At 37.2% G+C, this 27589-nt stretch overlaps 1 long non-coding RNA gene across 1 annotated transcript; it reads left to right on the plus strand.

The window, feature by feature from the left end:
* Positions 1 to 278: 278 nt before the first annotated feature.
* Positions 279 to 27402, plus strand: LOC128862397 (uncharacterized). The gene is made up of 3 exons (XR_008454479.1): positions 279 to 917; positions 989 to 1198; positions 27117 to 27402. It is a non-coding gene; the product is annotated as an uncharacterized LOC128862397 (long non-coding RNA).
* Positions 27403 to 27589: the final 187 nt, after the last annotated feature.

A 27589-nucleotide genomic window follows, 5' to 3' on the forward strand; every position in this document is an offset into this window, starting at 1 on the left:
TACTTACATGTACATACACATATTTAGTATGCACTGTATTTGTTGCAGTTGTTGAGCGTGCATGTGTCGGCAGAAGTGAGCAAAGCAAGAGGGAACAACCCAAAGCCTAATAAAAATAACATCAAAGCGTCCACTTTAACAATATTAATTTGCGCATAAAATTGAGTTTCTTATGTTAATTGAATGCGCCTGTTGCCACAAGGGGCGCACGTGCAACAGCCAACCACAGTCAAGTCAACGCTGATAAGCAAACAACAAATGGTTATGCACAAACTCATTCAAATAAAATTTATAAATGAATGTAAAATGTGTACCTAATATATATAATTCATTCGAATTTTATTATTATTTTCAGTTAATTAATAGCAAATCGTATTTGGGCAAAAATAAATTTTATTTTGAAGGAGCGCAAGCAAAAATGAAATGAAAAAAGAATGCTGGCTATTTCTTGTGAACAAAAATTATATCAGAATAAGCATATAAAAATGGGCAATAGTTTAAAGTTAAAATAAAATGTTGCTTCATATAGATATTTAAGTGCGCACATACATAAATACTAATAAAAAAAATTGTTTAAATTTTACTACTCGCAATTGTGTAGCATAAACTTTGGCTTGAAATTCCCAATTTTACAATTGTTTTTATATTTCAACGAAAATCGAATGTCATAATTCATAAAAAGTGCCTAGTGAAAAATTGTTTATATAATTTTGGAAATGAGAAAAACAAACATAACGAAGCAAAGTACAACAATGACAACCACAACCTTTAAAAATAAAAATAAATCAATTAGGAATAAATTGTAGAATTTACAATTCGTATGCAATTAAATTAGTCAAAAGTGAAAGTGCAAGCTTTGCATGGATTAAGAAATTAATTGGAATTTGCTGGACGGCAGTGTGGAAACCAAAGAAAAGGTAAGTTGTAACATTTTTGTTTTTTACTCGTAATTTTAACGCACAATCTTGCTATTTTTCCTCAAAAGCAGTTCATCATTTGCCATCACATAATGTTCCATATTTCGGTAGGGTAGCGTACGAATTCCGCACCGGAACAACTCCTTGGCTGTTCAGGCAAACCATAAATCGAACCATTTTTTGACTTCATAATAAGAGTGAAATTGCTGTAGAGCCAGAGCATTTGCCATTGAACGAAATAAATTATAGATGGAGGGAGCAATGCCTGGAAAGTATATTAGGTGAGATAAGTCGTTCCGTTCCCACGATAGTCGGCACTGCATAACCGGAACAACCCGGATTTATATCAGGTCACTTCAGCAGCATTCCCCATATACTACTGTGGGCAAAAAGTAAGGTGAATTTGGTTGTAAAATGAAAAATCTTTATTTATACTTGTAAATCAATTTTATCCCCTTCAAAATAATCCCCTCTCGATGAAATACACTTATGCCAACGATTTTTCCAATCCCCGAAACATGCCAAATAGTCCATTTTCGGTATAGCCATCAGCACCTTCTTCGATTCAGCTTTTATCTCCTCAATCGACCCGAAACTCGTTCCCCGGAGTGGTCTCTTGAGTTTTGGGAATAGGCAGAAGTCACACGGAGCCAAATCAGGCGGAACGATATGCGTGGAATTTTTGGCGAAATGATCACGAAGAACGAGTGCAGTGTGAAGTGGTGCATTATCGTGATGCAAACACCAAGAGTTGTTGGCCCATAATTCTGGTCTTTTTAGACGAATTACTTCACGTAAATGACGCACAACGCTCAAATAATATTCCTTATTAACAGTTTGGCCAGATGGAAGGAATTCATAGTGCACCACACCACGAAAATCGAAAAAAACTGTCATCATGACCTTTATTTTTGAACGACTTTGACGTGCTCTTTTCGGTCTGGCCTCGCCTTTAGCACGATATTCGCTTGATTGGTCGGTTGTTTCAGGGTCGTAAGCATAAATCCAAGTCTCATCTCCCGTAATGATGCATTTGAGCTTGTCCTGATAGTCTGAAAGCATTGTTTCACACACATCAACCCGACGACTTTTTTCCAAGAAATTGAGAGTTTTCGGTACCAAACGAGATTTGACTTTTCGTAGGCCCAAATGGTCTTTCAAAATGGTTTTCACAGATCCTTCTGATAATCCGATCATATCAGTAAGGTCTTTAACAGTCAACCGACGATTTTTGAGCACTAACTCCTTCACTTTATTGACGTGTTAGTCATCTGTTTTACATTTTTAATGTACCCCCACAGTTAAAAGTCCGTTGAGGTAGGATCGGGTGACTTCAGTGACCAGAATAATTCACCGAAACGTGTTAGCAATTTGTTAGGGAATAAGTAAATCACGCAGTATCGCTATGGTACCGCTATGTGTGTACTGAAGGAAGGATGTTCTCTCACAATTGATAGCAAATAATCGTTCAGTATGCCTTGATAAAAAACACATTCCACACAAATCGCTTGCCTTCAATGATTTTCAAGAAAAATTGGTCGAATTATTCCACTGCTTGACAATGCATGTCCAATCGTCACTTTGGGACTGCGAAGTAACTGTTATTCGCTCCGTTTATACGTTCAGCAGATAAGGAGAAGTTTAAGATTTAAAACCTAATTCTGTCACCGCACACCCTGTACATTTCTTCACGGCTTTTGTGGCTGGAGGTCGAGCGAGTTAGAAGTTAAATTTGACGTGCCTCTCTTGATACTGTGAGCGTTTTCTTTAAGTGATCGGCTCGAATGTTTTATAACCGTGCCAAACAAGTTCTCTATTATGATTTTACTTGGTTTTACTAGTTTGTAATATATATCTCGTTGACTTAGCTCCCCCAAATATTTCCCCCCATTATAACCTATACTGGTTCTGGACATCAAAATCATTGCCCTTAAAGCGTTTGACACTCGCAAAATATGCTTTTACTAATCAGTGTAGTAAAAAGTTCTCAAACTTATAATCTCATCAAAGCGGGTCCAAATAGTTTTCTGACTAATCTTCAAGCAGTGGGGAGCAGTGATGAAAGAGCGCAAAAACCGTTCCAGCTCGAGAATTTCCATTACTTCGCACTTTGCTGTTGCATATTTACTGTTGTTATGCTGTTGCATTCTGTATTGGGTGCATTATTTTGGATCATCTTGGGTGCATCATCTTGGTCGTAGTGATGTTGAGGAATGCATGCAATTAGCACAATAGGCAATGAGTGTATTCGAATCTCCCACCTTTCTTTAGGATTGGCTTTCTAATTAGGTATTTCGCAATACAGTACCGATGCATTTCGTAAAATTTCTCACTTTTTTATTCACAAAACTTTAAGGTTTACATAGATTTCCTTAAATTCTGAATTTAAGACCATTTGGTCTCCAGAAGTTATTCAATAAGTTTTGCGGTTTTGCCAATTTGTGAATCCAATGTCAGAAGTGAGAACTCGGAAGAGCTGCAAAATATGCTCCCACAGCTGCTATACCCTCACTATTTTATGAAAAACGCTTTCCACGCATGAATTTGATTAGGTCTGAAAATAAATGGAAGTCGTTTGGGGCCAAATCTGGTGAATATGGTGGATGCTTTCATAGTTCGGACTTTCATTTTGAATTCCTGGATTTTAGCGATTGGCAAAATGCTCTTGTGACACAGTGCATTGCTATGAAGAATTTTCTTCGTTTGAAAACTGGGTCTTTTTTCACGAGTTTTTTTCTTCATTTGGTCTAAAAGGTTACAATAATATTCAGAATTAATTGTTTTACCAGTTTGCAAGTAATCTACAAACAAAATTCTTTTCACATGAAAAACAAAACTAATGCGTACACCTTCGAACTCGTTTCGGAGCCGACGAGCCAGATTCACACCACTCTTTAGTCTCTTTTTTTGATTTAGGATCATCTTTAGTGATAAATAGATGCACAAAATTCACTCTTTCTTTTCGAAAACGCTCAAAATGTTGTTAAGAAAGTCGCATTCGAATGTGTTTTTTTGTTCAATTGCTTGCGAAGGTGGCACCCATTGCGCATATAGCTTTCTGAAACCCAATACTCAGTCAAGTAATCGCTAACACTGCCCAATGAGATTCCTAAGCCTTCTACTAAATCTATTGCAGTAACTCGACGATTTTCCAATACGATATTTTGCATTTTTTCTACGATTTCTGGTTTTGTTGCTGTTCGTGACATAGATCGTCTCCAAGACTTGTACGACAACGTTTAAATTCAGCAACCCATCTTTCTACTGGGTGAACGATATGAAATGTTGCCTATTCAAAACACCATAACTTTTTTGTGTGAAATCAGTTTTTATTGATTTCAAAGACAGAATTGTTCAAAAATGATTACAATTTTAACATATATTCACTTTAGCTCGATATGACCACCTTTTGCCTTGACTATAGCCTTGAAACGGTCAAAAAATTAGTTGCATGCGGCACGAATGTGATCTTGAGGTATTTGGCCCATTCTCGTATAATCGCTTTTTTTAGCGCATCCATACTGGCATATTTTTTAGTCCTCACCTTGCTCTCCAAAATGGATCAAATGGTATAGTCCATCCGATTTGCGCCTTGCGAAACCGAAATGTTTGCGTGTCCACGGCTCTAAAGCAGCTTCTAAAACATTTTCCCGATAATAAGTCACATTCACTTTGACATCAGACTCGATAAAAACGTTTGGAGAGAATCCATCAGCGGTCACTGCGGCCCAAACCATTACTTGCGAAGGGAAATTGCTTCGAGTGGCCATACGTAGGCTCAAATTCTTGTATGAGCGTTCGGTCAAGTAAACACGATAGTCTTGAGTGTTTATGAACTGCTCAATTGGGAAATTTTTTTCATCAGAAAACACAATGTTAGGAAATTCGCCACGTTCGTGCAAGCTCAACAACTCCTTTGCTCTTTCGCACCGAACTTTTTTTTGCTGGAGTGAAAGATCGTGTACCTTTGTGTGGGAACTTGTAAGCCTTGACCTTGAGTTCATTTTTCAATATGCGTCGAATGGTGTCTTGCGATATTTTCAGTTCTTTGGCCATTTTTCTTCCACTTCGACGTGGATTTCGGCCTCCATAGCGTTTTGCAATACTACCAATATCAATGTAACGTTTTATAGTGCGATACACAAACATTTTATTCATTTTGAGGTGACTGAGCTCACGAACAATGGTTGGTTGTGATTTTCCAGCCAAATATAACGCAATCACACTATTACGTTTGAATTCCATCATAGAAACAAAAAATTCAACAAAACTGAGACGCAAATGCTTTTGATGGCTTATAAACAATATATTGAAATGTCATTAGAACAATTTTGATGTTGATGTCGTGAGCTGTTTTACAGATACAAACAGTGTGAAGTTAGTAACCCTTCATATCATTCACCCTGTATTATACTAGTTGATGGCAAAATGTGCTTATACACTTTTAACATCCGTTCATAAACTTCCATTGATTTCAAACCTTCCAAAATAAAATCAATCACCGGACGATACTCGATTTTTTCCTTTGTAGAAAATACTGTGACACGTCGATACTAAATGGCTTGAAAAGAAAGAATGAATTGACAGATTAAAATCAAACGCCACTTATGTTCATATGAAGAGTGGCCAACATAACAAAAAACAAATGTTGGCTAGTAGCAAAGTAATCTCTTATCGAACCGTAAAAGTTGTTGAACAACTTAGTATATCGATGTAAAATTATGAGTGTTATCGACTCCATGTGGTTGCAATCTGTCATCTTTATTGTTTTACGATGATACGCATAAAAAAATTACTGCATTTGCTTGTAAAAAATTTATTCAGCATTTTAATAAATTGAAAATTTCTTCTTTGCCCGAAAATTTACTAAAATCATTGGAGCACATTGTTCCAAACCTCTTTCCTTCTTAAGTGATGCGCCCTGCTGGTACACAAATATTTTGCTATCCGTTTTGTAAATCAGGTTACATAAATTTACGAAAGTATTTATTTTTCAATTTGCCTACTGCATTGAACGAGTGCACCAAAACAAATAAAAATCATCAAAACTCAATAAGAAAATAATAATTTAATGAAAATCAAGTTATTTAAATATTTTTATTTGCAATTTATACAGCCTCCACTCTTGCCATATATCTGCACAGTTTGCAGAATCCACTTTCACAGAGCTGATAAGCTATTGAAAAGATTAAATAAATCAGACCCGAATCAATAGCAGTAGCAGTGCGCACAGACAGCTTCAGCTTTCGTATAAATTGCATATTTTTCGGCAGATCAATTCCATGCATAACCCATGTTGCAGTTATCGCTAACAATGTGCTTTTAGGTCAGTGCAAAAACTGCAAACACTTTAAAAACCAACAAAGCTTTATTGTAAAAAATAAAGAAATAAAACAAAAAATTAAATATATGCATAAATAAAATATGTAAAAACAGAAATAATATTTTCAATGCATTCTCAAATACACCCAAACAAACATATTCACATACAGTCAGTTGTCGGTGGATAATACATGGTGCATATATGTATGTATGTATGGATTTATATGTACGCATATGTGTGCACAAGTGCCTATATGCATAAGTAGTAGTATAATATATTGAAACAAATATGTAGATAGTAGTATACAAAAGGATGCATAGAAGGCAAACGTAAATCCCAACGGACAGTAAAGGCAGAAAATTTGCATTCAATGGGCGGAAAATCTGCTGCCTTTGTGGCATAGAGAAAAACGCAAATTCACTGGAGGTGGAGCGAAATTATTTGCACGCTGCTGCACATGTGTGCCGCCGTTATGGTGGGCCGACACGAACACTCAACTCACCCATATATATATGAGCACATAGGAAGGTGCAACAAAGTTTTCAATCAAATTTTATGCATTTTTTATATTTTCAACCCAAAAATGGGCAGAGAAAAATGAACTTTCTTATTTCTTGTTTGGTTATTTTTTTGTTTTTTTTTTGTTTTTGAATACAAAATAGGAAAATAAAACTTGTCATAAAAATGCTGAAAAAGTGTGGAAATTGTTTGCTAATGCGACCTGAAAACTGGGCGTGCCTCAACACCAACTAACAGTCGTTCTACCATGCCCACGTAATCTTGTGTATTATTAATGATGCAGCCTGCTTGCTCAGCCTCCGTGTATCTGCACGAGAAACGAAAGCATTGAAAAATACGTGGCAACTATGCACACGCGATTGCAATGTGGGTCATTTAAACCACGAAAAGTGCGCTAACTGAAAAGCGGGTAGAACAAAGTGGCTTAGGGTTGAAGCGAAAAACTGCTTGAGGACTAACGAAATTATTTGCTGAGAAAAACAGTCTCTTAACGAAAGGGAAAGAAGCTCGGCATACAAAATTTTACTTTGCGAAATTTGAGAAATGTTTGCATTGAATAAAAAAAAAAAAAAAATTGTAAGAAATTTATATGGTAATAAGTGTTGAATAGACATAGAGAGCAGCGCAGCAAAGTAAGTAGCGCCATCAATGACTTAGAGGCAGAAGCAAAGTATTCGCAAAGGTTTTGTGCTACAGTGAAAAGCTGGTAAGAGGAAATCAAACAAAAAACTTAAAAAAACAACTGTGCTAACTATTCAACGTTGATGAATTTGATTGAGAAGATGAACAAGCGCTGATAAAGAGATAGTGGAAATTTTATTTTGTTAAGTGCACAGATAGCGAAATCAAGTTGCCATGCAAACGCGGAAGTAAAGAAAGTAAAACGGAGAAATAATTGAATATTTGGCGGTAAAAACTTATAATGAGAACACAAACTGGCAAAAGACAAAAAACTTAATAATGGTAACTTGAAATAGTTTTTCTTAGTAAAGATTTCATCGAAGATATTTCCAATACGAGGTGGGGTTACTAAATATTAGCAAGGCGCGTACAATCTCGTTTATTTTAGAGCAGATTTTACCTTAGCAAGCAGTTAGGAGTCGACGGCTTGATACGAGGGTTGCTGTTTATATTTCTAGCCTAACAGTGGAAAAATAAATTGTTGTGGTTGAAAGTCAGTTTATTGTTTTTCAAAATGATGAGTAGTTTAAATTTTCATTCATTCAAACCAATTTTCGAAGCACTTTGTCCAATCGTGCTTCCAGGGTGTTTTTCAAATTGTGTGGAACCATACGCGTGCACACCTTTTTTACCACAAACTGAGCATGTAAAATAAAACTGACGCTCGTCATACTAATGCCCAGAGATGCCTCAATTTCGTGGTTTGCGAAGTGAAATTTTGCGCACAGTATCACTATTTCCTGGCACAACAACTGATTTTCTGCGACCTTTCCGGAATTCGTCGGTGCGCGAAATGGGACCACGAGAAAGTTTATTTCATCCGTTTCTTACAATTGATGATTGCTCGCCTTATTATGGTTTTAGTTCATGGCTACATTTTTACCTTATTAATATATTCGTACGTCAAAAATCCTGAAAAATAAGCGCACGGTTCAATATTCACGGTTTAGTATCATTTTTATATCGAGCTGAGTTTTTAGTGCCACTGCAAACGGCGCTAATATGGCTCACACATCAAAACGTTCTGGAAAGATATGTCAAACTCTCCAATGGAACTCCAGACAATACTAGACGGACCCAAAGACAGAAATCCAAGTAGGAATCCTCGTATTGAAGAAAATTATTGGAATCAAAGACTTTGCGCTAAATAGCTGCCGATCATTGACATTAGACATAGCCATACTTCTTCTTCATGGGCTACTGTCGCCTGTGATGATACTAAGTATGATATTTAATTCGAACCCGTTAGAATAATTAGTCTAGGGACTATTTCAGAATTGTCTGGACTGATTGCAGAAAATGCTCCAGTGAAAGGTGAAGGTAATTTGGGTAGGTTTATTTGCGGTTAGCAACTTATTATACATATTTTATTCGAATGTTTTATAAGGGGTAATGAAAATTCACATCTAATACACATCTTCAGCAGCTTTCGATTCATTACTTACTTACTCGTACGTATTTATGTGGAGCTACAACCGTATGTTGGTTTTGGCGGAATCCAAAATAGTGCGCCAACTGTTTCTGTAATGCTTCGCCTTGCTGGAACATTCATACGAGCCCAGCCAGCGTAGCCGCTGGATATTTACTCGCTTAACTATTTCAATGGCCCTATATATATTAGCTCATACAACTCGCTGTTCCACTGCACGCTGTACTCCTCACTAACGCAATGGGGGCCAAAAATCTTACGTATAACTTTTCTCTCGAAGGCACTCAAAAGCTTCTACTCTGCTGTTGGCATCGCCCATGCTTCTGCGCCATGTAGCAGGACGAGAATGATGATCCTTTTGTAGAGTGTCAGTTTGGTCCTTCTGGAGAAAATTCTACTTCTTAATTTCCTACTGAGCCCAAATTAACACCTATTAACAATAGTATTATTGCCCCTTTGATCTCCGAGCCTGCGTCATTTCTGTTGTTAATTCTAGTCCCAAAGTCGACAAAGTCCCTCGCAACTTCGAATCGTTGATTGTCAACACTTATATATTCGCGTCCAAGACGTGAATGAAGTGTGTTGATAGCTGATACTTTTTTTACCCTCATTTACCGCAAAACCCACGTTGCTCGCCTCTCTCTTTAAACTGGAGTAAGTCCAGCATACGGCGCGGTTGGTTTCGTCGTTAATGTCGACGTCATCGGCATTTGTTAGTAGCACGGCACTCTTACGAAAGATTCACCAAGTCATCCCGGTGATTACTTTTCTCTTACTTACATATGTATTCACTAGCTTCCTCTGGCTTCTTATCAGATCGTACAAGCATTAATCTTAACCTGAAAAATTGTTCAAAAATTGTTTCCGTGCTCTCTAAAAATGTTTAAGCCTTAGCTGCGATGGTGCTATCGATCTCTCGATCTTCAACGAGTTATATATTACATAACAAATAATAAAAAAGTGTTTTGGATGATTTAATCCGCTCTACCCAGCTGTAACAAAATAAAATAAAATGAACAGTAAACTTTAAAATATTTCTCATAATCTTATTTTGTTAATAAGTACGCTACCAGTGCAGAAACACCTTTCTTGCTTTCTTCTGTAGAATAGAATCTCGTGAAATATTCCGAAATAATTATATCCACAGAGAAATCATGGAAATGAATAGCAACTTAATCTGTATTCTCTTATCTTAGTCTCCTTATTTTCCTCTCCACCTTTTCCTTGAAAAATTCCACAATGAGCGTATTAAAGTAGACCGTAGAAGTCAGGGCAACCTTCTAACCTATATTTAGTTTAGAAGTATGGCGGCAGCCGAATGAGTTGGTGAGCCATTAACATTCAAAAGAGTACGGGTTTGAAACACCGGATATGAAAACCTAATAATTGAGGAGGTGTTTTATAACAGCGGTCACTCCTCGACTGGCAATGGCAAACCTCCGAGTGTATTTCTGCCATGAAAAAACTTCTCACAAAGCATAATCTACCATTCAGAGACATCATAAAACTGTAGATCTTCCCATTTGTGACAAAACATCAACACGCACATCACAAAACTCAAATAATTCTAAAACAGGATAAAAGTAAAACCTTGAAATCGTTTTCCATTCTCTGGTGAAATTTTTACGCTGCTGCAATTTTAAATTTGCAATATTTTGGTTAAATGTCTTTAGAATAAAAGAAAGAAAGAAAGAAATATGGTTAAGATAAAAATAAATAAATAGTCAAAGCTTTGCAATATGTCGCGCTGCTATTACTGTGCACGCAGGTGTATGTGCATAAGTTTGAGAGAGAAAAATATCTGCATTATTATTCTCGAATTAAAAAACAACTAAATCTAAAATATCTCAGTCTAATATTGTATAAAAAAAAATAATTACTTTAAAATCACGGAAATGCGTTTCAAAATTTGAAGAGGATGCTTAAGTTCCTCTCGTATGTTCCACGTATTGTATTTTTTGCTTTCATTTTTTCTACTCATTGCTAAACCAGCGTTAACTTTCTCAATAAAAATGTTAATTTATGCTCGGTAAAGGTATGCATTAAACAACAACAAACAACTTGACACTCGCACAATCTACTTCAACTGCCAGCAGCAACAGCAACTTCAAATCCAACGAGACCAAATCGCAAAGTTCACTTTGTCTTTGATCGGTTAGCGCTGCAACGTCGCTTTTGATACTCCAAGTGTTATTAGTGGTTTAAATTGTTGTTGTTATTACTGTTGTAATTAAAAACTCTAATGGTTGTTGTTGCAACTGCTTACTCCTCTCTTAATGTTGCTATGAACATGTACATCCATTCGTACTGCCAATTCCCTCTTGCGCTCCCTTAGATTTAAATTTGCCGTGTAGCAGCGATTAGTGGGACCAATAATAACGCGCAGTTGTTATTTTGATAAATGTTATGATGCGTTGCAGTGTAAAAAAATGGAATGGAATTAGTTAAACTAGGAAGTTTAGCTTCATTTCTTTCTTTTTTTTTTGTGTTTTGTATTTAGCAATCAGTTTTTAGTAACGAAAATTTTGTGTACTCTTTACGTACTTGCCTATTAACTTGGCAAGGGCTCGCTTATCACTGTTGCGAGCCTCAAAGCGAAGGCACTTCTCTGCAGATGTACCGATTAGTTCATCTACTCTGTTAGTAGCTGTGCTAGCATTACCTCAACCAGTGTCAAAAGGAGAGCCAATGGGACTTTTATACTTGGACTTTATTTCCTAAGCTCTCATACATACCATTTCCTCGCCCATTCGCTTGTTATTCTTATTTGGCGGTACAGGTCTCGAACTCCATTTCTGGAGCTCCAAGCTATCGCAGCCCTCGAGCATTTTTTCAAAAATACCATAGAGTCTTTGGTAAAACCCAGGGTCTGAAACCTGCTGTAGTTTTGTGAATTTACTTGTCAGACCAATCATATCTTATACCTGTGTAGTTTGGTGGCGTCGGATCATGGTTAAGTCCACTCGTTAGGAACTATACAAACTGCAAAGAAATGCATGTTTATTAGGCCGGGTCTATTTGTGGGGAGGCAAAAAAATCGCCCATTGCTCTGTGAAAATCATATTCTAGGGATCAAAATAAGAAACTTTGCCGAAGGAACCATACCTCTAAAACGAATTCTGATGTCCCCCAATTTGGGTTGAACTTTTAGTGCCTTTTGTGGGGAGGCAAAAAAATCGCCCATTGCTCTGTGAAAACCATATTCTAGAGATCAAAATAAGAAACTTTGCCGAAGGAACCATACCTCTAAAACGAATTCTGATGTCCCCCAATTCGGGTCGAACTTTTTAGTTTCTTTTCTCATGTAAAGGCCAAAAATGGTTATATTTGAAATGATTGTATGGGGAACCCCCCAGGGGAGTTCCAGGGGGTGTGCCACTGGCATGGGTGGATCGGCCGTCCAAAGTGCCATGCCGTAAATGCTATGCTTGATTCGGCTCCTTGGATCTTAAGATACAACAGGAACCAATAAAAGGTATGTGAAGACTCCATCAATATGGTCGCGAAGACGGGATTTCGGCCCACAGAGAGATTTGGAGATGCTATCTGAGCAGTGTCCACTGTTTTTGGCACTTAAGGATGATATTATGCCCATAGTTTCATTTGGAAAGAAGTTTATTGTCAAATGCGTGCGCATTGGATTAATCCAGAGTGCATTTAAATAAATTTAAGCATATTTTCTTTTCCGATCGGTCCAAGAATGAAATAGATTCTGCAGCCGAATGGTACTTAAACGGTAGTATTTAAAAAGTATCATTACGCTATGGCAGGAGTGGAAACTGTTTTCCAAACGAAAACTGTTGCCATTCTGAAAGTAGCAAAATGGATAATTGAGAATTTAATAAAAAGCTTATTTCTGTTGCAAGACGAAATAAGCTTTTGCTTCTAGGGGTTCAAGGGCATCGCGGTGTTCAAGAAAATGAAATTACCGATTAATTGGCCAACTGCGGATCAGCGGTTATCACATAGGGACCAAAGGCCATAATTGGATTAATTTCTACAGGAATCATAAATTGGATCAGCGATTATGTATGCTATTTACATAAAGTGCGCTGCAGAGCTGCAAAGTGTCTTGTAACAAACCCGAACAGAAAACTGTCGAGCCTTCTTGTCAAACTTCAACTTGGAAGAAAAGACTTCTAAAACTCGGAAAACTCGGTTGCTGGTCGGAATTATTACAGGATACAGCTCATGGAGTGAGCATATGTCCACCATTGGAATCATTGGGAACCCGATTTGCCTATCTTGCTTGGAGGAAGCGGATATCACTGAGCATCCGTGTCCGTTTAACACCTTTTCGTCATCACTAGACTGCTCTTGTTCTCAAAAAAAAGGTTTGCTTTTTGCTGCTTGTGGATCATCCAAGCCTGCGGCAAATACCTAAATCGTGTTGTCGTCGGGACACCACACCTTACTAACCTAACATATCTGACTGAAATTTAGTGCCCAAATAGAAGTGAGACATACAGACTTACATATGCTCACGCTTAGTGTATATGTAGAAGCATGCATTGAATATTCATATGTATTCCTCCAGTTATAATGTATATATATATAATGTCACGTGATTCATATATTTTAATTTCCAGGCATAAAAGCTTCGAGGCAAGTCGGGCTAAACAATTTGCACATTTCAAATTTCAAGTGAAGCATATTTGCAGTGTAGCCATCGGCGACGTCAAACGCAAATATTTATAAGTACATATGTGCAAGCCTAAATGTATGTATGTATGTAGTTGATATACCTATGTATATATGCATATGCATGCGATTATTTATGTGTGTGTTTGTGTGCGTGAGTGTGTCATAAATTTTAATATATTCATTCAAATAAACGCCTCGGAAACGCCTCAATGTCTGACAGCCACAAGCTGAGACATACAAACTTGAATTAAGCACCATACACACACGCATACATGCAAATATGCATGCTTACCTATACATACATAGGTACATATGCACATGCATGCAAAACAGCAAGTATGTATGCAAGCATGCATGGATGCATGCACCAGAATGTGCGCACATACAAGTACAAATATAAATACATAAATTACAACAACAGTAACTACAATAGCTGCGCGCTTTTAGGTAAAACACCGATTCAAGCCGATGTAGCAGCGTGGCTGTGGCCAGTCAAGCGCATCGACGCCAACAAAAGCAGGGCGTTGAAATTGACACCTTGAGACAAAGGACAAAATAAAAGCGTAAAGAATTAATGCAAGAAAAAACAATGAATTATAAAGCCTGAATATTTAACCCTTTTCGAGCCGCATATTGTTTATCAGGCGCTATTTTACAATGCTTTAGAGGTTTTGTGGCTACGGTACAGGATATTGGTGTTGTTGTTGTTTCCCTTTTTCTCCTAGCCACATACGTACGAGTATTATTGCATATTTTTGGCGAATTGTTCTGTCACACTTCATAACGAGCGCATATTTTAAATGGTTAGCGCTCGAAATGACATGTGTACACAGCCACAACAACTGCGGCAACAACAACAAGAAATAAAAATGTCAGCAATGAATACAACATGTAAAGGATGTCGTTAGGTGAATGTTGCACGCGCAGCGACACACGTTGGCAATTCATTTAATTATTATGCGCACACCGCATTGTGAAGTGCCATATTTTTGTTGCAAAAAAAGAAGGCGAAAAATTACAAAAATAATGCACATATTTTTGTAAATACGAGTGTTAAGTAGAAATAGCTTAAGAAGGGAAGCACACCAGAACTCAGAATGACAGGAAATCGGAGTAGAGTATATCTGTATGCATGTATGAGTGAACATATGTACGTATGAGGGGTTGAAAACGAGAGAGGAAGAAGAGTTCTGTTTACATATAACTATTTGGATACTAAATATAACTGCAAATACTAAGTTTCAGCCAAATTAGTTCATTAACCCTTGAGATTTTGGGCGCATAAACAAGCCGACAGAAAAGGAAACATCAAGTAGGGATAAAAAAGGCTCGTTCACCACATCTACTACATACATATATCCAAGGCTAGCAATAAAAATGGCATTTCTAATTACAGTCCTATTTCCAGACTTACTACGACATCAACGTAGTTTGGATATATTGATCGAAAAAAAATTATAAAGAGTCTTCCTAGGCGTCACTTTTGCCTAGATGTCAGTAGCGAATAATTCCTGGACTGTAAATGTTTTTTTATGCCATCTCTGACTCTACAACAACGCGTTGAAAATTTTGAAATGTATTATAAAAACAGCCGATCTTTAAGAACAACATATCGCAAAATTCGTGCTTTTTTTTTTGGTGGAAATGATTGTCCGAATCGTCGACAATTCAAAGATTGATGAAAAAATTCCAAGAAACTGGGTCTGTCGAGTATAGAAAAGGTACTGGTAGACCAAAAACTGTACTTTCTGTTGAGAAATATTGTTGCTGTAGTAATTGTTAAGAACCGTGTTTTGAATAAAAATAGGTTAACCTGATAGAATCTAAATTTTTGCAACACAAATCTTTGCAAAACAATATCAAGGCGCGTCTTTTGAAAGACGCCTTATTTTTCCGTTAAGTGCTACACATCCAAAATTAGCGTTGTTTCAAAGCTAACATCTAACAAAGCTAATCTTGCCGTTTTCACAGAATTTCACGCCTCTGCTTTCAATGACATACTTCATACAATCTTTACATGCTTTTCCGAAGATTTTGACAAAGTCAACCAAAGTCAGTGGTGCACTACTCTTTTTAAATGGGTAAAGTCGTATCGTCCTAGATCTATAGCTGTTTCTGCCTATTCTTTCGCTGCCACTTCTGTTGTCCCTCGCATGCGTCTATTACAATTCATTATCTTTTTTAAATATATTTCGAATTATCTACAATTTTTGAAATATATTTTATGTGCAGACAACTTAAACATTTTAAAATTAATTTCAAGTCTTTCTAACTCGCGCAAGTTCCAGTCAGATCACAATAACAAATTTCTATGACAAATCTCGCTTTCATCTATATTTCAAGGAATATTTTCAGATCTAATTTTCTAAGTCTAGGCAATTATTTGCTATCGTATATTTAACTAAGGTATCGCATCACAACACTATGATCGAAGTTTCGGATCTGGGTGCACTTTCTGAATAAAATTCCTGTTTTCTGAGCCATTTAAACTATATAATTTCAAAGTAATATTCCTCACTTGCCCTATCTTGCGTTTTGATTTAGACTTTGCCATTCACATAAGTACACTTTAAGGTTACTACTAACCTCCGATCTACACCTCCGCATCACCGTTGCCAAGTGAACAGATATAAAACAATTCAAAAGAATTTTCTTCGTTTCGCTCTTAGATCTCTTGATTTTGCTGATCTGATTCCCGCGTATGATTCAATATTTGCCTTAATAAATTTGCGCCCTTTGCGAAGTAGAAGGGGTGTTCTTTCACTTGTCTTTATCCTTGATATCAGCAATGGACTGCCCACTTTTTTAAAACGTAATTATTTTCAAATTCACAAAACCGCGGAGTGATAATGTACGAGTATTCTTTCTGTAGCGAATTAGAACGTTTTATGCCTCTTATGCTCCGCTGCATGAATATTGAAAGAATTTAGTAGAACTTTACATTTCTAAGAAAAATTTTAAATTGTCATTCAATAAATTATATATAGTAGTAATGTATAAACTATTAGGTGTGCAACTTTATTCTAAAAAAATGGTTACAAGTGAATCATTGAAAGTATTGCCCATCGCTGGCTACTATTTTTTCTGCCCATCTTTCTGGTAGATCTCGTATACCGTCTGGTAGATCTCGTATCCACGTTTGAGGCTATCCACGGATCAAGCCAGTTTTTGATGTCTTCATATGAATGGAACTGTTGGTCAGCTAGACTATGTGCCATCGATCGGAACAGGTGATAATCGAACGGCGCAATATATGGAGAATATGGCGGTTGGGGCAGGGTTTCTCATTTCAGTGTTTCCAGGTAGGTTTTAACGGGTTTGGCAACGCGAGGTCGAGCGTTGTCATGCTGTAGAATCACTTTTTTATGCCTTTCCGCGTATTGCGGCCGCTTCTCGCGCAGTGCTCTGCTCAATCGCATCAATTGAAGTCGATACTGATTCCCAGTGATGGTTTCGCTTGGTTTTAATAGTTCATAATAAATAACACCAACTTGGTCCCACCAAATACATAGCATAACCTTCGCAGCGTGAATATTCGGCCGAGGCGACGACGTAGAAGCATGACCGGGCAGTCCCCATGACTTTCTTCTCCTTGGATTGCTTTAATGAATCCATTTTTCATCACCCGTTACGATGCGATGAAGAAAACACTTCCTTTCTTGCCGCTAGAGTAGTTGTTCATAGGCGAAAAAACAACGTTCGACATCTCTTGGTTTAACTCATAAGGAACCCAAGTCCCCTGTTTTTGAATCATTCCCAAAGCATGCAATCGCTTGAAAATGGATTGACGGGTAACTCCTAATACTGAAGCAAGGTATTTTTGCGTCTGACATGGATTCTCATTGAGCAATGCCTCCAACTTAGCGTATTCGAAGGTTTTTGGCCTACCTTCACGCGGACGGTCGTCAACATTAAAATCACCGTCTTTGAAGCGACGGAACCCATCTCGGCATGTTGTTTCACATAAAGCAGCATCTCTATTAACTTTTTATAGCTCTCGATGCGCTTCAGCCGCCGTGTTTTTCGAATGAAAGAGGAAAATCAACACTTCCCGCAAAAGACGATTATTCGGCACAAAATCAAACATTTTCACAAAACCAAAAGTATATGACACCAAAACAAAATCACTAATGTGTTGAAGCAGCTTGTTAACCATATGTCTAAGCTTGGTTTGTGTCGTTTAGGTTATGATAGAATCGACTAGCACACACTGCTGGCGGCATCTATTGACAAACAGCGGGAACTTAGTTGCGCACCAATATTATCGTTAATTATTTTTTTGGCTCAGGCCAGCCAATTTAGACTTTCCAAGTTTTTGATAAAATATTAAAGAAAATGTGCGCGTTTGAAAAGAAAATAAATCTCAGAAATCGGTAAAGTATCACCTACGACCATCTTGAAAATTCTCCATGATCATCTTGATATGCCTAAGATTGACGCAAACTGAGCTTACTCGATAACTATGAATCTGAATTGCAGCACATAAGAATAGCGACAGCATGTCTATGAAGCTCAAGTTGTCATATTCCAATTGAAAGTGTATGATATCAGGCATTTGAGATTGAGAAAGCATCTATAGCAATAGATTGGTCACTTATAAAAAAAAATTATTCTTTTTTAAGTTTTTCGTTTGTTAATCACATCAACTACATATATTATTCATAAGATTTAGCTTAGGTAAGATTGTAGCGGATGTCTGCAATGAGACATATCCGATTGTGATACCGCATGCGAACTGGTCCTAAGGGTTATTCGAATTTATCTTTTTTATGGTTGTGTAGTTTTACGCTTTACCAATGAACTCATATCGCTCATTTGCTGCAACAATTTCATACTCCAAAAACTTTCTTTTGAATAAAAATTACCATCAGCTCTCTTTTTATGCTGCGTAAAAAGTTCATAGCGATATATATGATAGTAAGAGGAGCTGATTATTTGAAAATGTGTCTTTATTTAGGGTGATATAGTAATTGAGAAGTTTGAACCCGCTTTTCTGGACATTTTGGTTTTTTGGGATTACGGCACTCTTGCAGAAAATGAGCGATATGTAGTATAACTTTTGCCCTTCAGATTACAGTTAATATCCCAACCTGAAAAAAAAAAATTTCAAAGAAAAACATTTACTGCTGATGATGATAATAATGGAGCGAAGCAGGTTATTCATATTAATTCTGAGGACACACTTTCGACTTACGGTATTCTCAACTAAACCTGATAAATTACACAGATATTTTATATTAATTATATTTTTTCAGATATTTCATATAATAGTACACTAATATACATTTGAATTTAAAATTAAGTTATACTTTCTTGCATTTCATTTTCCGAACTTTCCGACCTTTTCTCGTACACACTTACGAATCTACCGAAATGCAGGAATTTAACGTGCAATACAAATTTACGTAACAGAAAGAAAAATAATGAAAAATATGCCATATATTTAAATACATGGTGCTTTTTTAAGGGCTTGAGAACTTAAAATGGTAATACAAAACAGAAATACTGTTGGAATTTTTTTTTTTTTATAGCGATTTGGTAAACAATTTCGTGGGATTCATTTTTTTAATATGATATCCGGTATATGAATTTTTTTGAATATGACATACGAGACTACGAGTTACATGGATTACATGGTCCATTCGCTCAAACCAGTTTTGACTTTTTGACTTTTTCCAATAAAACTGGACGTATAGCAAAAATGGTGGTGTGAATATTGCAATAAATTAATTGTTAAGTGCGCTTTATGGCAAGTTCCGCCATCTTGTTGGAACCATATCCCGTTGATGTTAAGATGATTAGTTAGCATTGCTCGATAGCGCTCGCCATTCACCATAACGACTGCTCCTTTCTCATGTCGAAATATTCCGCCAGCGTGTAAGCCGAACGTAAAATGGACGAGGTGCTCTATGAATGCGAATAGATTTAGTTGTTTCAAAGTAAATTTCCACAATTTGGAAACGTTGTGCTGGTGTGAAATAATTCATGATGACTTGCCTAAATTTACTGAATAGAAATGTCAACACAATTTGCCATTCTCAGCTGTCAAACCAAAGTAATCGTTATCGCTAGTCCTCATGCAGCTAAAAAAAAACACCCGTTACAAATATATGTACGAAGAATATCGGCAATATTATCTGCTTTTTATGTTTGTATATGCATGCATGTGGTTTCTTGCATGATGTCATGACCACCAACAGCTCTGCTGCGTGACACGCTTCCATGTTGAGTGTGCCGCTGCCGCGATAGCTGTGGTTGTCATACAGCGGCGAGTGTCAGGGATGTCACCGTGTCCACTTTGACTGTGGCACTCCAACAATTTCATCATCAACGGCGAACGTATATGTAAGTACATATTTTCTCAAGAGTATTCACTCTTATACGCCAAGTTGCATGATTCATGGTTCAATGTAAGTAAATACCTTGACGGCAATAGCAATGATTTTGCAGCTGCTTTCGTGCAAATATAGCTACTTCATATATGTAATATACATGTACTATACATGTCTACATACCATAAAACAGCACACAACCCGCTTACCGTATTTTCAAATAATTAATCTGAAAACCGCACACGTGAATCCCGATATGGAGGATATTCTCACCGATATTGTAAATAAATACATTGTATGTAGGAATGTGCTTTAAGGCTGCTTTAATATGTAAGCACATTCAGGCCTCCTCGTATAGGTGTAGGTATGTGAAACGGCTAGTGATGCTTTCCCTATGCAAATAAAGGGTATTTCAATCGAGCCACATGAAATGAATTTATATTTAGGTGAAATATTGTTAATTTTGACTTTAATTATTGTAAAATAATATTTCCATACACCAAATGGCTACCAGTTGGAAATGTATGCTAAACAGATTCCCGTATTTCAAACAATCATTTTACTGGCCTCCTTATATGAGTACAATTAGATTTTTTGTGAAATTCTATATCAGCTGTTACCTCACCTGATTGTAACCACATTGTTTTTCGTTTAACCCACATTTTCCAAATTTATTCTATTCCTCCCTCAACGATGTTCTGTAAGCTTTCATTTTTCAGCTTGCCTTGACTTTCGGTTTTTTTTTTCTTTTGCGATACAAACTAGCAAGTATGGGCACACTAGTAGTGGGAACTGTTTCCCTTTTTAATTTTCTGTAAATCTATCCGACCTCCGAAGAAATCTGAGTACATCTTGTGATGCCAAGGAGCAAATGTGGTCGCTTCTTAACACATCAGTGCCGTAGACCTCAAGCTGGATTCGAGCGAAGGCCGAGCAGATGCACAGAAAGTGATCCGCTGTCTCATCCTCCTCTCCACATGCTGAACAGAGTGCACTGTCTGAGTTGCCTACTTTTGCCATGTACTTCGTGCATAGAAAGTGGTCCGTCATCAGTCCAACCAACTGCCTATAGTCCCTTCTGCTTAATGACAGAAGGATCTGCGACAGCCTGCCAAACTCGCTTGTGGGTTGAAGTATCTCTTTTCAAGTACGACTCCTGATGGCCTGGAGTCAAGAGACATGGAGAGAATCGTTGGGTCGAAGTCCATGCTTCTCTGTTGTCCAATGGCGCACAGAGGCCGTTCCATTTCCATCATGTTTTAGATGGCAGATGACCTTCAAGATCTCTCCTTCGATAAAAACATTAACATGTAGTCGGAAAAGCTCGAGCGCAACAGATAGCCAAAGTGCGTAGTAGTCTCGATAGGGTCCTCCTGACTCCTGCGAGAGAGAGTCTTATCATCCAGACTACTGATGCATACATGATAATAGGATTTATCATAGCTGTGTAGATCCATAGGATCTTGCTAGGAGAAAGACTCCACATTTTCCCAAAGACACCTTTGCACTGCCGGAAGGCCTTTACTTCTTTGGATGCCTTTGTTTCATCGTGTGACTTCCGAAGGAGTTTACTATCGAGGATTACTCCAAGCGATTTGATTTTTTTGGATAGCTAGATTATGACCCTTTTTAGCTTAGGTATAATCCGATCAATCTTCCTCCTTCTTGTAAAGAGGACAATACCAGTCTTGGTAGCGTTTGATGATAGCCCAATAGCACAGCACCAAGTGTCAATCATATCCAGAGTTTTCTGTACTTTTCTACTGATATTCTGTTAATCTGACTGAAATTTTCATATTTCTTCTTTAATTGTCGTCTATCTGAGAGCTTCTTGTTTATTACTTGAGCATATATGCACAGAAGATATCTCCGACTTGACTCACTAGACATTTTTATCTCGTATGTATTAATCAGTATTAAGGGTCATGCGACAAGCTATGAGTATATCTATGTATGTCCAGAAAAGAAAGCGCTGTTTGACACTGTCATTATCGAACGAACCGATTTAATGCATCTCGATATTGTTTATGCTGACTTTAGAGATATCAATTCCATTGGTATCATCCCACATGGATAAGATAAGAAGGTATACCTAAAACGGAGATGCACGGCGGCCACCGTAGCGGAATGGGTTGGAGCGTGACTACCAGTCGGAATTCACAGAGAGAACGTAGCTTCGAATCTCGGTGAAACAGCAAAATTAAGAAAAGCATTTTTCTAATAGCGGTCGCCCCTCGGCAGGCAATGGCAAACCTGCGAGTGTATTTCAGGCATGAAAAGCTCCTCATAAAAATATTTGCCGTTCGGAGTCGGCTTGAAACTGTAGGTCCCTCCATTTGTGGAACAACATCAAGACGCACACCAGAAATAGGAGGAGCTCGGCCAAACACCCAAAAAGGGTGTACGCACCAATTATATACATAAATAATCTAGAATAACTTCTGTACACCGATATTACATTAATCTGTAGACTTCCTGATGAAGGCTAAGAGTTTCTTAATAACCTTTGTAAAGGCCAATACCCTTTTTAATATTAATTTGTTGAGACGTATTATCATCCTTCAGAAATTGTGGGCCTCAGCTCTCAGTGAGTGGATCCATCTGATATAGATGCGAAAGCCGACGATTTTTACTGGCGAGACGCTTTGTGAGCAAACGCACGGTTTACGTTATTCTCTCTCGAGGTCTTACAGCGTTCTGAGCGCACCCAGTCATTTATTAGCCGCCTTGGCGTAGGATTCTCTGCTTTTGGTAACCTCGTTTCATAACATCAAAGTGGTAGCCAAATACCAAATACAGAAATTAATAGCTTTTTTGTCACTAATTCTCCTTGAATAAATACTAAATGCAGTACAAGCAACTTTTTGTCCCAGAAGCTGAAGGCTGTCAAGAAAGTTTTTCATCACTGTACGAGTACCCATGTATAGCTCACATATGTATAATATGATCACTGTATATCGCAAAGCTCTGCCGCATATATTGGAAAACCCTTTATTTAGTTCCCAACAAGATCCTTTTTCTCACAATATTTCTTTTTCGAAAGCAATGACTGAACGAGGTGCAATTGATATCTGAGTGATTGGCCAGAGTTATGCACTTTTTCTGTCATGCCAATGCTTAACCGGGGAATTTGCGTTGACCGCAAATGAAGCCTTACAAAAATTTGTATCAGAAGCTGCGAATATGAGATGACAGCGTCATAAAATGTTTTCTTTTTGTGAAACAGAAGTCTTCATGTGTATGTGTAAACAGTTTTTAAAGCATATAAGCATCGAATATTGGGTTGATGTATTCTACGTATTTTCTGTTCTACTTCTTTTGAGCTTCAACTAAATGGAAAAGATATTAAATTCGTCAGTATTGAAAGCAATTGCAGTGCAGTTACTCTGTGTCCATTTACCCATTTGGGGCACCAAGATTTTTGTACAATCTGTGTCAAAAGAAAAGAACAGGTTTTTTATTGTAACTTCAAGATATATTTCGTTTTTCTTTTTGCTGCATAATACTCACACTCAAGGGCTACGACGCCAGTGCTAACTCAGGTTAGTGTCGTTCGAAACTTTCCCGTAAACGCAACCAAACAAAAATGAGTGAGAGGTACACGAAGCGTTTTGAGGCCGTATTTTTATGTACGCAAAGAGCCGAAAGACCCAAAATTTTCTTACGCCGTGGCTGCAAAAGTACTTAAAAAGTCAAAAAAGCTTGTTGTGGTATGGAATCAGTGGTATAAAGGGTGCAAAAATGCTGATGACTTTTCCGATCGCGGCTTGAAGCGAGTGTAGACAAAAAAGCAGGATAATGTGATCGTCCAACTTTTTAAGCGGGATCCTTTTGTGACTACGCCAAGCACGATCAGTTCTTGCTAAAAAGGGAAAAGATGTGAGTATGAACACCATCGAACGTCGATTGAAGGGGGCGAACAGATCCTACCGTCACACATCATCAAAACCACTGCTCTCAGAAAAACCCTTTGAGAAACAACAAAACTAGAAAATGGCGTCAGAGTATTTGACTGGCCTTCCCAGTCCCTGACGCCAATCCCACTGAAAATGTGTGGGGAATTATGAAAACGCATCTTACCGGAAAGCCAGTCCACGACTTAAAGCAGCTCGTGCGTCAAGTTCGCAAAATCTAGTCCTGTTTGTCGACAAGCTACGCAGAAAGGTAGCATGGTTCAAAGCATGAAGGAGATGCCAGGCTATTTTCGACAACGAAGAAGGCCACACGGCTTATTGAGTAATTTCGACTCATAGTTTTGTACATACTTTCATGTAATAAAAAATTTTAAATATATATCTTTTATACTTCATGAATAATCGCGGTTCCTCTTTTCTGACACAGACTATATGTGGTGTTTTATAGATTAGGGCACCAGAGGATTCCTTAAAAAATTATTAGTATCAACTTGAGTTTTACCGATGTACATTAATGTTTTTGTCTCGCTGTACACTGCCAAGTTGATAAGAATAAAATGATCGATAAATTTAATTGAAAATTATTGTTTTAATGAGCTTTTATTGAAAAATACGTTTTGGGATTTCAGTTGCTCATCATTAAAAGTTTTAGTATTAGAAAGTTAACTTTTTAAATTGATCACACTTTCTTTAGTTTCCTAAACAATAATAGCTGGCGTGACAACAATACAATTTGAGTTTCCGCATATGGAGGTAGTTACAATTTTATGCCGCCTCCAAAAGGCATACTTGTGTAGTTTTTAATGAGAAGCCTTTTCATGACAGAAAAACACTCAAAGGCTTGGCATTACTTCCCGAATGCTTAGGCTGTTTCTGGTACCAGTTTCAGGAGTGCTCTCTGTCAGCTAATATCTCATGCTCTAGTTTATTTCGGCTCTTATGAGCTTATGCGTTTCATATCCGATTTTCTTCCTTGTTTGTTGGTCAGGTCAAAACTAATTACATGACATGAATAATTTTTTTATGCTACCACCTTTTACTTCCTTGTTGGTCAGGTCAAAACTAATTACATGACATGAATAATTTGTTTATGCTACCACCTTTTACTTCCTCTAAGGCATTTAGGGATTCAATTTGCACGAAATATTATTTTAATATCATGGCGGGGCAGTGCTTGCAATTTCGTTCCAGCAAGGATGATAGATTACCAGGCTTGGCCTTCGGCTATGGTGAAAATCGAAATCGAGCGAGTAACTTCGTTTGCCACTCATCAGAGTTTCGGCAGCAGAATTCTTCCAGCTTATTTCACACGTATTCTCAACTCGTCCAATCAATCGTTGTTCAGACCATAGACATGGATAATAAGATACGAAACTCTCTCGTTTTATGTGAGATCACACCCAGGATCTTGTAAGAGACTTGGCACACTGCCAATTCCTGGGCTTATAAAAGCTAATAGGCGAAATGGTGCGCTGCCAGAAATATGACTACAAAATTATCTGAAGCAAACAGTTCGTTTTTGCGTTAATGTATATACATACATTTTGCAAAAAAATTGTATTCAAATAAAAGGGAAAAATAAAAGCGAAAAAGGTTAATATTAATGTTAGTACAAGGTTGGTGTTTCAAGCTAATAAATTATATACGAATAGTTTTTTTTCAGCAAGGAACTGTCAAAAGCAATAAGTTTTCAACTTCCCTAGACAGGAGAAGTGGGCTCTTTAATTTGTGATGTTTTACAAAAACATTTTTTTCCAAGCTATGTAAATCAAAAGTTACCTGTGTTAATTTGTTTGATTTTTTATATGTAGATTTGATTTTATCACATGCTTTTCATCTTATATATCAATAATTGTAATATTTTTTATATATCTTCATATTGTATTTGTCTTTCAATGTTTGATAATTTCATTTAAATATTAATTGGTTGGTTTAAGTACTGATTCATGCAGAATCCGCGTTTGAAGAGATCTTCTTCAGCTCCTTCAGCGAATTCTCCTTAATGGCCTCTATCGACTCAAGGAGGCGTCCGCGGAGTGGCAATTTAAGTTTTGGGAAAGGAAAAAGTCAAAAGAGGCTAAGTCCGGTAAATATGGTGGTTGTTCGATGATATTTTTCGTGTTTTTGGTCAAAAAAATGCTCACAATAGAAGCCATGTGAGACGGTGCGTTATCATGGTGCAAGATCCAATTGATGGTGTAAAATGTTGCGAATTGATTCGTGAGACTTAAACTTAAATTATGGTTTTCCAGCACACTTTCCTAGACTTTGTCGACGTTTTCATCCGCTGAAGACGTTGATGGTCGACCAGGTCGGGACAAATCTTCCACGACTTCTCGGCCCACTGCAAAAGCCTCATACATATCGTAGACCCGAGTACCGTATTTTTGATAAAGCACACTCGCCATGGGCTTTCTGCAACATTTTCAACGATTCGGCGCACAAAACCCTGTTTAAAACACTAAATTTAAGACAAATTCTTTGTTCGATATTTTTCACAGTGAAAATCGCAGAGCACATCTGCGATTGACTGATACAATTAAATACCAAAAACAAGGTAATTGACCGATCACGCTCAAACTCTGCGATACTATAAAGGACAGTTGTACCAACAATTTCCGATATTTTTTGACAAAATGTATATACAAATCCGTATGTCCGTTGTGTTGGTATGGAAAGTGCAAAATCTCAATTTTTATTTAAAAATTACCCAATTGGTTTTTCTACCGATGTGGCATTGCTGGTTAAAGTTATAAGAAAGGCACATTTTAACTTGCCACACATGCTTTTATCACCAGACCCAACTCGCACTAGGTAATGGATTACAATTACAATTGGTCATTTTCCTCAAGGAATTTCTGCAATTGTATGCAACATGACATCAATTATTTTCAACTAACATCGAATTACCTATAAAGAACTCCGTTTACTGGCTTCACAGTTTGTTGTAGCTTAGAGAAATTATATTTCGAAACGACACATGACCAAAACTGGTGCCAAAAGTTCAATAAGTCAGTTAGGTACACAGAATAGCCAGTTTTACTATTATTATTATGAGAAGATCCAGCAATGCGACATGAAATATCTGTGTGCCCATTCATGGAATCAGAGTATTTTTCTGAGCACTATTTTAATTCTAAATAAATTGTCAGCTTGCAATATTGTGAAAGAGGGAGAGAGAGCTTGTAATATTGCTCCTCATAAGCAAATTATATCATAATTCATAAAATGTTGGTGCACTATTACTTACGTAAATGTATATGTATTGTGGATATATGCGAGTGCTCATTGGAAAGCATGTGTGCGTAATACTGCCACACAATTATTTGCTTATTTCAATTTCAATTTGCATTTCAGGTAGCAGTTGGAGTAAACTACAAATTGGCAATGTGCAATAACTTCACATCACCAACCATTCCCTAAATACTAACCCATGTATACATACAAACATTTATATGTATTGTAGATGAATCACATTGTGAAATATGTATGGCCCGAACAATATCCTTTAAATATATAGATGCAGCATGGCCTGATAGTCATATTAACCGTTGTACACTACTTGGGTCGAAATCGGGCATGTGTGCTAAATGTGGATCTGTTTTTAATAATTTTAAATATTCACTGTTTTTCTAGAAAACATTTAGAATTTTATTTATTATGTTATTTATGAACCATGTACTTTTTTCCAGTATAATTAAAAAAATTTAATAAAATTGTTTGCATGGGATTTTTATCATGGGCTATAGTAGCATTCCATTTCTCATTTAGTATCAACTTCTGAGCTTTTTGTGCATTTGAATAGAAATAGAAGTGAATCTTGTTTTAAA

This window comes from Anastrepha ludens, chromosome 4 (genome assembly GCF_028408465.1).
Source record: "Anastrepha ludens isolate Willacy chromosome 4, idAnaLude1.1, whole genome shotgun sequence".
Taxonomy (NCBI): Eukaryota; Metazoa; Arthropoda; class Insecta; order Diptera; family Tephritidae; genus Anastrepha; species Anastrepha ludens.